Source organism: Salvelinus namaycush, chromosome 4 (assembly GCF_016432855.1).
Source record: "Salvelinus namaycush isolate Seneca chromosome 4, SaNama_1.0, whole genome shotgun sequence".
Lineage (NCBI taxonomy): Eukaryota > Metazoa > Chordata > Actinopteri > Salmoniformes > Salmonidae > Salvelinus > Salvelinus namaycush.
Window position 1 is genome coordinate 3536594 of NC_052310.1, and position 15661 is coordinate 3552254.

The following is a 15661-nucleotide window of genomic DNA, read 5'->3' on the forward strand; positions in this document are numbered from 1 at the left end:
GACCTTCCAGATGCTGGGCGAGGCACCTCTGGAACACCTCTGGAGCACCTCTGGAACACCTCTGGAGTACCTCTGGAGCACCTCTGGAACACCTCTGGAACACCTCTGGAGCACCTCTGGAACACCTCTGGAGCACCTCTGGAACACCTCTGGAGCACCTCTGGAGCACCTCTGGAACACCTCTGGAACACCTCTGGAGCACCTCTGGAACACCTTTGGAACACCTCTGGAGCACCTCTGGAACACCTCCGGAACACCTCTGGAGCACCTCTGGAACACCTCTGGAGCACCTCTGGAAGACCTCCGGAACACCTCTGGAGCACCTCTGGAACACCTCTGGAGCACCTCTGGAGCACCTCTGGAACACCTCTGGAGCACCTCTGGAACACCTCCGGAACACCTCTGGAACACCTCTGGAACACCTTTGGAACACCTCTGGAGCACCTCTGGAACACCTCTGGAGCGGGACGCGATTCCGAACGGCAGTCTCTTCAATGAATACCTCCCAAACGGCATATTGAACGTGCAGAGTCGGGAGCTCTCTTCTTCCAGTTGGATTTGCCAGAATCCTTAGTTTGTATCAACTACTGAAAATACCTTGGCGTTAGGCCTTTCAGCAACTACCTCTTTAATGGTACAGAAAGGATCATGTTCTCTCTTTAATGGCTTTGTTTAGATCCGGTGGTTTCATGCATACCGTATTTTGTTTGGCTTCACGATTGTCGCCAAGGTTTTTACCCATTCAGTAGGCTCAGTCTGCCTGACGACGACATCTATGTTTTTCATTGCTGTTCGGTTCCTTTTCCAGTTTTTGTTTTAGTGCTACAGGCATTTTTTCTGGGTGAGTGAACCGCTGGTGTGACTTCTGGGTCTATTTGTACAGTGGGGCAAAAAAGTATTTAGTCAGCCACCAATTGTGCAAGTTCTCCCACTTAAAAAGATGAGAGAGGCCTGTAATTTTCATCATAGGTACACTTCAACTATGACAGACAAAATGAGAAAAAAAATCCAGAAAATCACATTGTAGGATTTTTTATGAATTTATTTGCAAATTATGGTGGAAAATAAGTATTTGGTCAATAACAAAAGTTTATCTCAATACTTTGTTATATACCCTTTGTTGGCAATGACAGAGGTCAAACGTTTTCTGTAAGTCTTCACAAGGTTTTCACACACTGTTGCTGGTATTTTGGCCCATTCCCCCATGCAGATCTCCTCTAGAGCAGTGATGTTTTGGGGCTGTTGCTGGGCAACACGGACTTTCAACTCCCTCCAAAGATTTTCTATGGGGTTGAGATCTGGAGACTGGCTAGGCCACTCCAGGACCTTGAAATGCTTCTTACGAAGCCACTCCTTCGTTGCCCGGGCGGTATGTTTGGGATCATTGTCATGCTGAAAGACCCAGCCACGTTTCATCTTCAATGCCCTTGCTGATGGAAGGAGGTTTTCACTCAAAATCTCACGATACATGGCCCCATACATGGCCCCATTCTGTCCTTTACACGGATCAGTCGTCCTGGTCCCTTTGCAGAAAAACAGCCCCAAAGCATGATGTTTCCACCCCCATGCTTCACAGTAGGTATGGTGTTCTTGGATGCAACTCAGCATTCTTTGTCCTCCAAACACGACGAGTTGAGTTTTTACCAAAAAGTTCTATTTTGGTTTCATCTGACCATATGACATTCTCCCAATCTTCTTCTGGATCATCCAAATGCTCTCTAGCAAACTTCAGACGGGCCTGGACATGTACTGGCTTAAGCAGGGGGACACGTCTGGCACTGCAGGATTTGAGACCCTGGCGGCGTAGTGTGTTACTGATGGTAGGCTTTGTTACTTTGGTCCCAGGTCATTCACTAGGTCCCCCCGTGTGGTTCTGGGATTTTTGCTCACCGTTCTTGTGATCATTTTGACCCCACGGGGTGAGATCTTGCGTGGAGCCCCAGATCGAGGGAGATTATCAGTGGTCTTGTATTTCTTCCATTTCCTAATAATTGCTCCCACAGTTGATTTCTTCAAACCAAGCTGCTTACCTATTGCAGACTCAGTCTTCCCAGCCTGGTGCAGGTCTACAATTTTGTTTCTGGTGTCCTTTGACAGCTCTTTGGTCTTGGCCATAGTGGAGTTTGGAGTGTGACTGTTTGAGGTTGTGGACAGGTGTCTTTTATACTGATAACAAGTTCAAACAGGTGCCATTAATACAGGTAACGAGTGGAGGACAGAGGAGCATCTTAAAGAAGAAGTTACAGGTCTGTGAGAGCCAGAAATCTTGCTTGTTTGTAGGTGACCAAATACTTATTTTCCACCATAATTTGCAAATAAATTCATTAAAAATCCTACAATGTGATTTTCTGGATTTTTTTCCTCATTTTGTCTGTCATAGTTGAAGTGTACCTATGATGAAAATTACAGGCCTCTCTCATCTTTTTAAGTGGGAGAACTTGCACAATTGGTGGCTGACTAAATACTTTTTTGCCCCGCTGTATGTGATGAACTACTGGAGCACTTCCAGGTCCTGTGAATAAATCTTCATATTCACTCAAAAATGTCCGTCTGTGCTTTGTTCATATTCACTCAAAATGTCCGTCTGTGCTTTGTTCATATTCACTCAAAATGTCCGTCTCTGTGCTTTGTTCATATTCACTCAAAATGTCCGTCTCTGTGCTTTGTTCGAGCTTGAATATTCTCTGTATTAAACCCATTTGCAGACACGCTGATCCTCCAAGTATTACAGGGGACATCTTGTTCTATCACTTGAAATCCCAGTTCAAAACACTTTCTCTTTGTATTTGACATTTGAGTGTTTTCTTGCCTTTTGGCTCCATCTGGTGGCCAGAATATGGCACAAGCTTGCAGTTGAATTTTTCCATGGAATCACCATTCACTTTCACTTTCAGTGTTTTCAAGTCTCTCACAGACAAGATGTTACCCTCGGCTCCTGTATCCAGCTTAACAGAACGTTTGTGATTGTTTCTGTCCAGTGCTCTTTCTCAGTATTTGTCTCGTTGCCAAGACAAATCACAAATGACATGTCCTCATTTCCTGCTGTCATCTGCCTGTCAATGCTGTGAATCCTGCACTTTTCTGTCCGTGTGCGTGAGGAGCACATTTTGGTGTAATTATTTTTTCTGTAACATGCTTTGTATATCTGACCGTATGCTGGACATTTTTGTGGTTCATATTTGTTCCCACAACGTGAGGATTCTCCCTGCGACCTCTTTTCTTTACAAGCTGTGTTTTCTTTTGCTTATGCACCTTGAGAACCAGCACCTCGACTTCATCATGAAACATTTTCAGCTGGCTCACTTCACTAGCACGGAAAATGTCTATTGCTCTAGCTAGCAGGAAGTCTGGTTCTCTGAGTAATCTGCCTCGCACTTGGTCATTTGTGATTCCACACACACTTCTGTCCCGTGTCTCCACACGTCTGTCCCGTGTCTCCACACGTCTGTCCCGTGTCTCCACACGTCTGTCCCGTGTCTCCACACACGTCTGTCCAGTGTCTCCACACGTCTGTCCAGTGTCTCCACACGTCTGTCCCGTGTCTCCACACGTCTGTCCCGTGTCTCCACACGTCTGTCCCGTGTCTCCACACGTCTGTCCCGTGTCTCCACACACGTCTGTCCAGTGTCTCCACACGTCTGTCCTGTGTCTCCACACGTCTGTCCCGTGTCTCCACACACACCACTGTCCCGTGTCTCCACACGTCTGTCCCGTGACTCCACACGTCTGTCCCGTGTCTCCACATACACGTCTGTCCCGTGTCTCCACACACACGTCTGTCCCGTGTCTCCACACGTCTGTCCAGTGTCTCCACACGTCTGTCCCGTGTCTCCACACGTCTGTCCCGTGTCTCCACACGTCTGTCCCGTGTCTCCACACGTCTGTCCCGTGTCTCCACACACGTCTGTCCAGTGTCTCCACACGTCTGTCCTGTGTCTCCACACGTCTGTCCCGTGTCTCCACACACACCACTGTCCCGTGTCTCCACACGTCTGTCCCGTGACTCCACACGTCTGTCCCGTGTCTCCACATACACGTCTGTCCCGTGTCTCCACACACACGTCTGTCCCGTGTCTCCACACGTCTGTCCCGGGTCTCCACACACACCACTGTCCCGTGTCTCCACACGTCTGTCCAGTGACTCCACACGTCTGTCCCGTGTCTCCACACACACGTCTGTCCCGTGACTCCACACGTCTGTCCCGTGTCTCCACACGTCTGTCCCGGGTCTCCACACACACCACTGTCCTGTGTCTCCACACGTCTGTCCCGTGTCTCCACACGTCTGTCCCGTGTCTCCACACACACCACTGTCCCGTGTCTCCACACGTCTGTCCCGTGTCTCCACACGTCTGTCCCGTGTCTCCACACACGTCTGTCCAGTGTCTCCACACGTCTGTCCCGTGTCTCCACACGTCTGTCCAGTGTCTCCACACGTCTGTCCCGTGTCTCCACACGTCTGTCCCGTGTCTCCACACGTCTGTCCCGTGTCTCCACACGTCTGTCCCGTGTCTCCACACGTCTGTCCCGTGTCTCCACACACACCACTGTCCCGTGTCTCCACACGTCTGTCCCGTGTCTCCACACGTCTGTCCCGTGTCTCCACACACGTCTGTCCAGTGTCTCCACACGTCTGTCCCGTGTCTCCACACGTCTGTCCAGTGTCTCCACACTTCTGTCCCGTGTCTCCACACGTCTGTCCCGTGTCTCCACACGTCTGTCCCGTGTCTCCACACGTCTGTCCCGTGTCTCCACAAGTCTGTCCCGTGTCTCCACACACGTCTGTCCAGTGTCTCCACACGTCTGTCCTGTGTCTCCACACGTCTGTCCCGTGTCTCCACACACACCACTGTCCCGTGTCTCCACACGTCTGTCCCGTGACTCCACACGTCTGTCCCGTGTCTCCACATACACGTCTGTCCCGTGTCTCCACACACACGTCTGTCCCGTGTCTCCACACGTCTGTCCAGTGTCTCCACACGTCTGTCCCGTGTCTCCACACGTCTGTCCCGTGTCTCCACACGTCTGTCCCGTGTCTCCACACACGTCTGTCCAGTGTCTCCACACGTCTGTCCTGTGTCTCCACACGTCTGTCCCGTGTCTCCACACACACCACTGTCCCGTGTCTCCACACGTCTGTCCCGTGACTCCACACGTCTGTCCCGTGTCTCCACATACACGTCTGTCCCGTGTCTCCACACACACGTCTGTCCCGTGTCTCCACACGTCTGTCCCGTGTCTCCACACACACCACTGTCCCGTGTCTCCACACGTCTGTCCAGTGACTCCACACGTCTGTCCCGTGTCTCCACACACACGTCTGTCCCGTGACTCCACACGTCTGTCCCGTGTCTCCACACGTCTGTCCCGGGTCTCCACACACACCACTGTCCTGTGTCTCCACACGTCTGTCCCGTGTCTCCACACGTCTGTCCCGTGTCTCCACACACACCACTGTCCCGTGTCTCCACACGTCTGTCCCGTGTCTCCACACGTCTGTCCCGTGTCTCCACACACGTCTGTCCAGTGTCTCCACACGTCTGTCCCGTGTCTCCACACGTCTGTCCCGTGTCTCCACACGTCTGTCCTGTGTCTCCACACACACCAGTGTCCCGTGTCTCCACACGTCTGTCCCGTGTCTCCACACGTCTGTCCCGTGTCTCCACACGTCTGTCCCGTGTCTCCACACGTCTGTCCCGTGTCTCCACACGTCTGTCCCGTGTCTCCACACGTCTGTCCCGTGTCTCCACACGTCTGTCCCGTGTCTCCACACGTCTGTCCCGTGTCTCCACACACACGTCTGTCCCGTGTCTCCACACATCTGTCCCGTGTCTCCACACGTCTGTCCCGTGTCTCCACACGTCTGTCCTGTGTCTCCACACACACGTCTGTCCCGTGTCTCCACACGTCTGTCCTGTGTCTCCACACGTCTGTCCCGTGTCTCCACACACACGTCTGTCCCGTGTCTCCACACATCTGTCCCGTGTCTCCACACGTCTGTCCCGTGTCTCCACACGTCTGTCCCGTGTCTCCACACGTCTGTCCCGGGTCTCCACACACACCACTGTCCTGTGTCTCCACACGTCTGTCCCGTGTCTCCACACGTCTGTCCCGTGTCTCCACACACATGTCTGTCCCGTGTCAGTGACTCGGTAAATTATTTAGATCTGTCACATAAGCATCAGGTGACTCTGTTTGTCCTTGTACTCATAAAAAAAGATATGTCTCAGGTACGTCAGATTTTTTCTCGGCTCACAGTATGTTCTGAAAAAGCTATTTTAACTCATCAAAATCATCAACATCGTCAAAATCATCAACATCGTCAAAATCATCAACATCGTCAAAATCATCAACATCGTCAAAATCAAAAGTAGTGAATACCTTGATTGCATAATCTTCGGCAATCGTGCAGGAATGTGGCACATTTAACTTTTTCTGATTTTTCTGAGATGCCATTGGTGATGATATAAAGGTGGAATTTCTGGTTTCACTCTCTCCATTATGGGGGGTGATAAGTGCCAGAATTAATTCTCGTTAAGCTACTGATACCTACCCTCAAGTCACCTAACGTCTTCCTAGCGCCATAAAATACAGCCATGAATTAACATGGACTGTCAATGGAGACAAGTCGTTTTTCTAAGGCATCAAACTGCCGACGCATTTACGTCACGTTCATGTCAAGTGACACGTACACGTCACGTATCAGTTAGCTTGTAAGTTTATTATGAAAGATCTTACCATGAAAAAAAAAATGTCTACATGTGCATGATTTTGTCCCAAAAGAAATTCATTGCCAGAGAAATCTAATCAATTTCATTTGTCGATTTAGCTAAAATAGGCGCATCACCTCAATACAAAAATGATTAGGCTAGTTGATTTGCAGCCAGCCACCATTACTGTGTAGATATGCCTATTTCTCACATCAATACGGACACAAGGGCTTCTTTGTTGGAGGTAACCTCGGTCTCTAGTGGTGCATTCAAAACAACTCGGAAATCTCTGACTTCCGACTTCAGTGCGTTGAAGACAACTGGGAACTCGGTTTGAACGGTCATTCAACTCGGGATTTCCAATTCAGAAACTCGGGCATCTTCCTCTGACCTGAAAATCACTGATGTCATGATTTGACCTCGTTCCCCCCCCCCCCCCCCCAGAATTGCCAGTTTACCAGTTTTAACAGACACAATCACTGTCACCATGCAATCCTTAGGCTATACATTTCTGTGGAGATGCCTTACAGTTAAAAGTAGGGCTTGAATTGAGGCGGTATGTGAGGATATAGGCCTAACCTTTGTTATAGAGTCGGACACAAAGCATATGCTACCCCTTGTTTGCTTAGCCATAGGAAAAACAATGGTCCAGATTATATAAGCGATCTAGCCTAACAATGATTAACTCCACGATTATTTCCGCAAAGTCTACCAGCCTATCGAAGGTCTTACTCAGCCTCTACGTCACAGGAAAATGTGGTTGTTTAATTTAAATGCTCCGCAACCAATAATATTAGTGGTAGTCTATGCCTACAGCAAGACCAGAAAGATAGAATCTGTATGAGTCTATGCATAGACCAAACAGCTTAACAGATACACTTTTTTTTTGTTCAGGGGAATCTCATTGAATCAGGCTATTCATTTCAGTGCTGTTGCGTTCTTACGCATATCGTTAGACTAAACGGAAGCAAAAACAACCCCAGCCTGTTTTGATCACATGATGAAGCCTGAACATTTCAGCTGTTTGATTTAGCCCACAACCGCCTACAGATTTGATACACATGAAGACCTCAATTTAATCCGGATTTGACAAACAACAGCCTGACTTTTCCCCCGCGTTATTTTTGTTACCAATTAGGTTAAATGTAGTCCTATTAATAAGCTTTTAAGGCTTTTCTATTTATTTGCATCGGCTAACCATTGAGATTAATTTTATTTACCATCTGCTTTTTATGAATAAACAGGCATCGGGGTAAAAAATTATAGTATCATTTCGATGCCCCCCCCCCCCCCCCCCCACACACACACACACACACACACACACAAACACACGCACACACACACAAACACAGTTACTTACCTTACAGATCACAAAGTCAGCTAATTTCCACTCCATTCATATGCAAATATATTGTTTTCATACACTGGCTTGTCTGGCTATCATGTTTTTATTTTAAACTGTTCTTCCCTTATCTACACTGAAATAATATAATTTCAGTAGTCCTCTATTATGATATTTTAAAATCATAGCTCATTAGTACACCCTTGTGGTTGAATATATATATATATCGTAGGTCCTAGGATACAACACGAATAGTGCTGAACTAACAAATGCCATCAAGGGACACGTTATAATTTACAATAATGAACCTTGTGAAACAAGCTGTGAAAACCAATCTGGCAATATTTAAGATCTAAATATTTTTTGGGTACATGGTCTGTCAAATTACTTTCACAGATTTATTTTGTACACTCTCATGGCAATCGTAGACAAATACTGAATTCTGGCGTGTGGAATATAGAGGAGTTGGGTGCTGTGTGGATGGGAGGTTCTGCCTGTCCTGCCTGCCTTGTTCTCAATAGGCAGTCAGTCTCTAAAAGGGGACGTAAAGAGGGAGACGGCGAAGTCCAGGCACTGATGCTCTCTTTGTTCTGAGTGTTTACAGTGCTAGTGGTTTTTAGCTCATCTGTGTATCACACATTATGTGCCCAGTATGATAGTTGTCTTGCTCTTTCTTAGCAGATAATGACAACATGACAATAACAGTAGCTGTAGATGATGTAATGAAAAGTTGGAGGGTGGTTGGTAACGGAGGACATCAGGTGGATCCATGTCTGGGTTTTGGGTAGAACCCCTAGGTCCTGGGGAACAGGTAATGGAGGGCATCAGGTGGATCCACGTCTGGGTTTTGGGTAGAACCCCTAGGTCCTAGAGAACAGGTAATGGAGGACATCAGGTGGATCCACGTCTAGGTTTTGGGCAGAACCCCTAGGTCCTAGAGAACAGGTAATGGAGGGCATCAGGTGGATCCACGTCTGGGTTTTGGGTAGAACCCCTAGGTCCTAGAGAACAGGTAATGGAGGGCATCAGGTGGATCCACGTCTGGGTTTTGGGTAGAACCCCTAGGTCCTAGAGAACAGGTAATGGAGGGCATCAGGTGGATCCACGTCTGGGTTTTGGGTAGAACCCCTAGGTCCTGGAGAACAGGTAATGGAGGGCATCAGGTGGATCCACGTCTGGGTTTTGGGCAGAACCCCTAGGTCCTAGAGAACCGGAGCAGAGTAAAGGAAACAGGGTAGGAGACAGAGACGTAAACAAGCAAACACACAGGTTACAGGTTGATCAGGTATGTAAAAAATACAGTTATTGAATTATTTAATATAAAATGTTTGATTAGACATGCAATAATATTAATGGCAGACAGAAAATAAAGGATTCTTTTCTGTAATTGTTTATGTCAGTGGGGTGGATGTGGGAGGTAAGGGATGGTCCCTGGAAAAGATGAGAGAGGTGAGTTGTGACAGAAACTCCAGGGCTGTCACGCCCTGACCTTAGTTATCTATGTTTTCTGTATTATTTTGGTCAGGTCAGGGTGTGACGAGGGTGGGTATGCGTGTTTTGTGTTGTCTAGGGTTTTTGTTTATCTATGGGGATTTTGTGTGTCTAGGTAATGTAGGTTTATGGTGGCCTGAATTGGTTCCCAATCAGAGGCAGCTGTTATTCGTTGTCTCTGATTGGGGATCCTATTTAGGTTGCCATTTTCCACTTAGGTAGTGTGGGTAGTTGTCTATGTGTAGTTGCCTGTCAGCACTCGTTTTATATAGCGTCACGTTCGTGTTGTTTCTTTGTTAGTTTGTTTAGTGTTTCTTTCTTCATTAAAAGAAGAATGTATGCATATCACGCTGCTCCTTGGTCTCATCAATACGACGAACGTGACAAGGGTGGTGTCATGACAACTGCAGTCATACACCTTAACAGTACCGACGTGGCAACGGAGGTAACTTAAAACGTGACCCGGTGGTTAGCTTTGGAGAAACCCATGGGCCAGTGTTGGTAATGCTGACAGCATGGGGATGGAGGCAAATGCAAATAGTTATCATTTGCAAATAGTTACCTTAACGGATGGTGACCCCAGCTAGGAGCGAAAGAGCAGCGAGGTTTCCCAGGTCTCGCCTTCCTTCGCCCTTCTTTCAAGCCAAGTCATTCACCCAGATGACGAAGCACTCGGTCCCCTTGATTCTTCTCCGGTGGGCGGCTCCCGTACAGCAGGGATTGGGATGATTACTATGGGGGCACTGCTGTTGTGTGCCAAGATAATTACCTTCAGGTTGTCCTCCCACCCTTAGTATCCGTCAAGGGACTTGTCCATGGCGGTCTTGAGGGTCTGGTTGGTCCGTTCATCCATACCTGGAGTCACCATACATCTACACATTCACATTATATATAACTCACTGTACTGTCAGTGTCAATTTTCGGAAAACTATAAATTACTGGACACCTATGCGAAACAATGCTATAGCCATTACGTTATTAACCACTAACATGTAAGCTAACATTGACTGAAACCAACTAGCCTAGAGCTAACTAGCGCTTAGCCAAGCAAAATTTGATTAGCATCAAGCTAGCGAACTGTTATACGCTATTTTCGTACAAATATTAACACTAACACATTTTATCGTGACTTCACATATTTACAGATATTACCTGAACTGAACTGAGTCTGTTGAAAGAAAATAAAACTACACCTCCATTGTTTGCTGTTTGTGGTTTTAGGCTGGGTTACTGTACAGCACTTTGAGATATCAGCTGATGTAAGAATGGCTATATAAATAAATTGGATTTGATTTGATTTGATGTAAAACATTGTTGAAAAAAGTACAGAATGTTCGGAAGGCATTGTAATCCCTTCTCTTAATGTAAACCATTAGCAACCTAGCCAACCTCCATTACTTTACAACGGGGAAAATACCAACCAGTTGTTTCACCAAACTCATGGACTACGTAGTTAACCATGTTACCTCAATATTTTGAGAGTCATATTGCACTTTTGCACGTTACGTACCTGAATTAATAGTGTAAAATTATGAGACGGAGAAACATTCGTTTTTCAGTAGTAGGCATTGTCCAAGATTGAAGAAGAAAATCTCCAAGAATCTCACTAACTATCCCCATTGACGTCACAGCTCCCCCTAGTGGCAGTAATCATATACATTACTTTAAATATAAATACCTGGGAGACCTAGAAAATGATACAAAGGATGGCTCCATAAGATAACAAACAAAATAAAAACATCAAAAATATGACCATACATATTTGTGTGTGTCACATATACACATGGCATATTCTTGGGTACCACCTTGACATCTCTGATCTGCTTGCCTCAGTAAATGAATGCTAGAACATTGGTAGCCAGGATTAGCTGTTTGTATCTAGTCTCTTATTAATAATTGCATAACTGGGCAAGTTAGACACCTTATCTTCAGTTTGCATGTGAGCATGTATTTTTTTTCTGTCCATGTTGAGTGATCACACTGTAGGTCACTTTGCCTGCTTGCAAATGTGTGCTAAACCTATATTTTCACACACATATATACACACACATACACACATACACACATATATATACACACACACACAGTGGCGGTTCTAGCTTGTATGGCTCCCAGGGTGCCCACGTTACACCCCTGAAAAAGGGGGGAAAGAATCACGACTGTGATACGGTAATGTTACCTCATTGAAACTTTTAGTGCAATGAGAAAAAGACCGCGATTTCTCCGTGAACTTGAGTGGAGACCAGAGCAATCGATCTCAGGCTCATAGATTAAGAGCATTTAGTAGATCACAGATTAACACTTTTACCCACGACAAAATAAAGTAATCAACATAACGTTTACACATTCCTCTCACAATTCGTACCCTTTTTATGCTTGACGGATTTGAACAGAATTATATAAATGTTATCAATCTATCAACTAATACTGAATGCATGATCTTCTTAACCTTAGATGTTTTAAGATCCTCACATACTATGAACTTGCTAATACTTTTTAATGTATAACAGGCTATTAGTATTTCCTTTAACCTGTCACACCCACTCCGACAAGGTTAATTGACCCACAGTCCCACACGGTGACATGATATCATTGACGTGACGTGCAAATGAGCGATAGAACACAGATCGCGCAAATGTCACCATTCCAATTTTTTTTGGTGCGGGCGCCCCGTGCCGCCACCGGCAAGATGCCGCCCTGGGCAGCTGCCCATGTCACCTTTACCTAAATCCGCCACTGCACACACACACACACACACACACACACTACTGTAGCATCTTGTTAACATTTTTCACATTTTAGGCGTCCAGCTGAGGCTTTGGATGGATGATGATGCACTGAGATGGGCACAGAGGTAGGTATGTATGTACAATCCTTTTCAGTGTGGCAGCAAATGAGTTGAACAGGAGAAGAGGATGAGAGGTTGCTTGTGGAGGGAGAGCAGTGTGGGTGGTGGGTAGAACAGCTGCAGTGACGCTGATGGGATGCTCTGGCTCATCATTTCTTGACTAAAAGAAGATTTAGAAATGAGTTCAACATTGCCATAGTTCAACAGCTGAAAAGCCCCACATTAACATACTCCCAGAGATAGCAAGACACCCAGTGTTCACTGACTGAAGTAGCCTTCCCATCCTCATCAATGAAATAAATTATACTACAGCACAATCAATTACGGTATTTTTGTAGGCTTTAGGCTACTCCTGTATCAACCTTGTACAATACCATAATCCTTGAACGAAGTAGCGTACCCAGCCACATTTACAATTTCATTCATCAACTAGATAAATAACACTAGCACATACAGTTACATCATTGTAGAACAGGCTACTCCTGTATCCACACTATATTAGGATACCATTATGATGTCATCATTGTAGAACAGGCTACTACTGTATCCACACTATATTAGGATACCATTATGATGTCATCATTGTAGAACAGGCTACTCCTGTATCCACACTATATTAGGATACCATTATGATGTCATCATTGTAGAACAGGCTACTCCTGTATCCACACTATATTAGGGTACCATTATGATGTCATCATTGTAGAACAGGCTACTCCTGTATCCACACTATATTAGGATACCATTATGATTTCATTGGTCTTGTCAGGCATGATTTTAGGTCTTCGATCGAAGTTGTATGTTGTACCTCGTATACATTTTGGTGAGGATTTTTTCTCACCTGAGTAGGCTCGTTTCACTGGCAAAAATAAAATTAAACCATCTAGTGTTCAGCGAAATAACAACACAATGTCAAATACAGGTAGCTCTAGTCAAATAATTAACATCCAATCACATTAACCGTTACTCTCTCGCGGGAATTCCACTAACGGTCCGTATGTAGCCAAACGTAGCTGCTGCTCATGGTATCTGTACTGATGGCGCAAAAGCCATGACAGGGAGACATAGTGGAGTGGTAACGCACATGCAAGCAGTTACTCCTGACGCCACTTAGGTACACTGCAGCATCCACCGAGAGGCTCTTGCTGCCAAGGGAATGCCTGACAGCTTGAAAGACGTTTTGGACACTACAGTGAAAATGGTTAACTTTGTTAAAGCAAGGCCCCTGAACTCTCGTGTATTTTCTGCACTATGCAATGATATGGGCAGAGACCATGTAACGCTTTTACAACATACAGAAGTGCACTGGTTATCAACGGGCAAAGTATTGACACGTTTTTTTTAAAATTGAGAGACGAGCTTAAAATTTTCTTTACTGACCATAATTTTCACTTGTCTGACCGCTTGCATGATGACGAGTTTCTCACATGACTGGCCTGTCTGGGTGATGTTTTTTCTCGCATGAATGATCTGAGTCTAGGATTACAGTGACTCTCCGCAACTATATTCAATGTGCCGGACAAAATTGAGACTGTGATTAACAAATTGGAGCTCTTCTCTGTCTGCATTAACAAGGACAACACACAGGTCTTCCCATCATTGTATGATTATTTGTGTGGAAATGAACTCAAGCTTACGGACAATGTCAAATGTGATATAGCAAAGCACCTGAGTGAGTTGCGTACGCAATTACGCAGGTACTTTCCCGAAACGGATGACACAAACAACTGGATTCGTTATCCCTTTCATGCCCTGCCTCCAGTCCACTTACAGATATCTGAACAAGAGAGCCTCATCAAATTGCGACAAGCGGTTCTGTGAAAATTTAATTTAATCAGAAGCCACTGCCAGATTTCTTGATTAGGCTGCACTCAGAGTATCCTTTCTTGGCAAATCACGCTGTTAAGACACTGATGCCCTTTGCAACCACGTACCTATGTGAGAGTGGATTCTCGGCCCTCACTAGCATGAAAACTAAATACTGGCACAGACTGTGTGTGGAAAATGATTTAAGAGACTCTCTCCAATACAACCCAACATTGCAGAGTTATGTGCATCCTTTCAAGCACACCCTTCTCATTAACCTGTGGTGAGTTATTCACGATTTTCGATGAACAAATAAGGTTTTATATGTAAGATGGTTAAATAAAGAGCAGAATTATTGATATTTATTATATTATTATTTGTGCCCTGGTCCTATAAGAGCTCTTTGTCACTTCCCACGAGCCGTGTTGTGACAAAAAGTCACACTGATTTTTATGTTTAATAAATGTATTGTGTTGTGTGTGTGGAAGGCTTACAATGATGGCAAACAACAACATTTGAGAGTGCGCTGACCCTGGTGCTAGAGGGGGTACAGCTGACCCTGGTGCTAGAGGGGGTACAGCTGACCCTGGTGCTAGAGGGGGTACAGCTGACCCTGGTGCTAGAGGGGGTACGCAGGTAGAGGTTGAATGTTTGAATGGGTACGGAACTATAAAAAGTTTGGGAACCACTGCATAGTACAATGGCATGTAGTGTATTACAATGTAAGATATATATATATATATATATATATCCTATAGCACCGTGTGTGTATATTTTAATTTACAATTTAATCAATCCATTAAATAAATAGTACTAGGACATAAAATTACATTATTATTGTACACTTGCCTACTCCCCTATCAACACAGAAAATAATATTGCTTAATTGCTTTCGACAATACGTTATCAACTTGTGTTTTTGAGAACCTGCTGGACTGTAAATTCTTAGCGCTGTGTGTTCTCTTCCAGGTGCTTGTAAGGGCACAGACGACAGACAGGTAGAATTCAAATCAAATCCAATTTTATTGGTCACATACACATATTTAGCAGATGCTATTGTGGCTGTAGCGAAATGCTTGTGTTCCTAGCTCCAACAGTACAGTAGTATCTAACAATTCACAACAATACACACAATTCCAGTTAAGGTAGTTTATTGATGCTGATTCACATAGAGTAGGAAGCTATAAATAATATGGCTACAATTGGTTATCTGCTGCACAGGGCAATACAACCTAACAACATGGCTGTGACTTCACTAATGAAGCACTACCGAGCAGCACTACCAGCACTACCGAGCAGCACTACCAGCACTACCGAGCAGCACTACCGAGCAGCACTACCGAGCAGCACTACAAGCACTACCAAGCAGCACTACCGAGCAGCACTACCAGCACTACCGAGCAGCACTACCAGCACTACCGAGCAACACTACCGAGCAGCACTACCGAGCAACACTACCGAGCA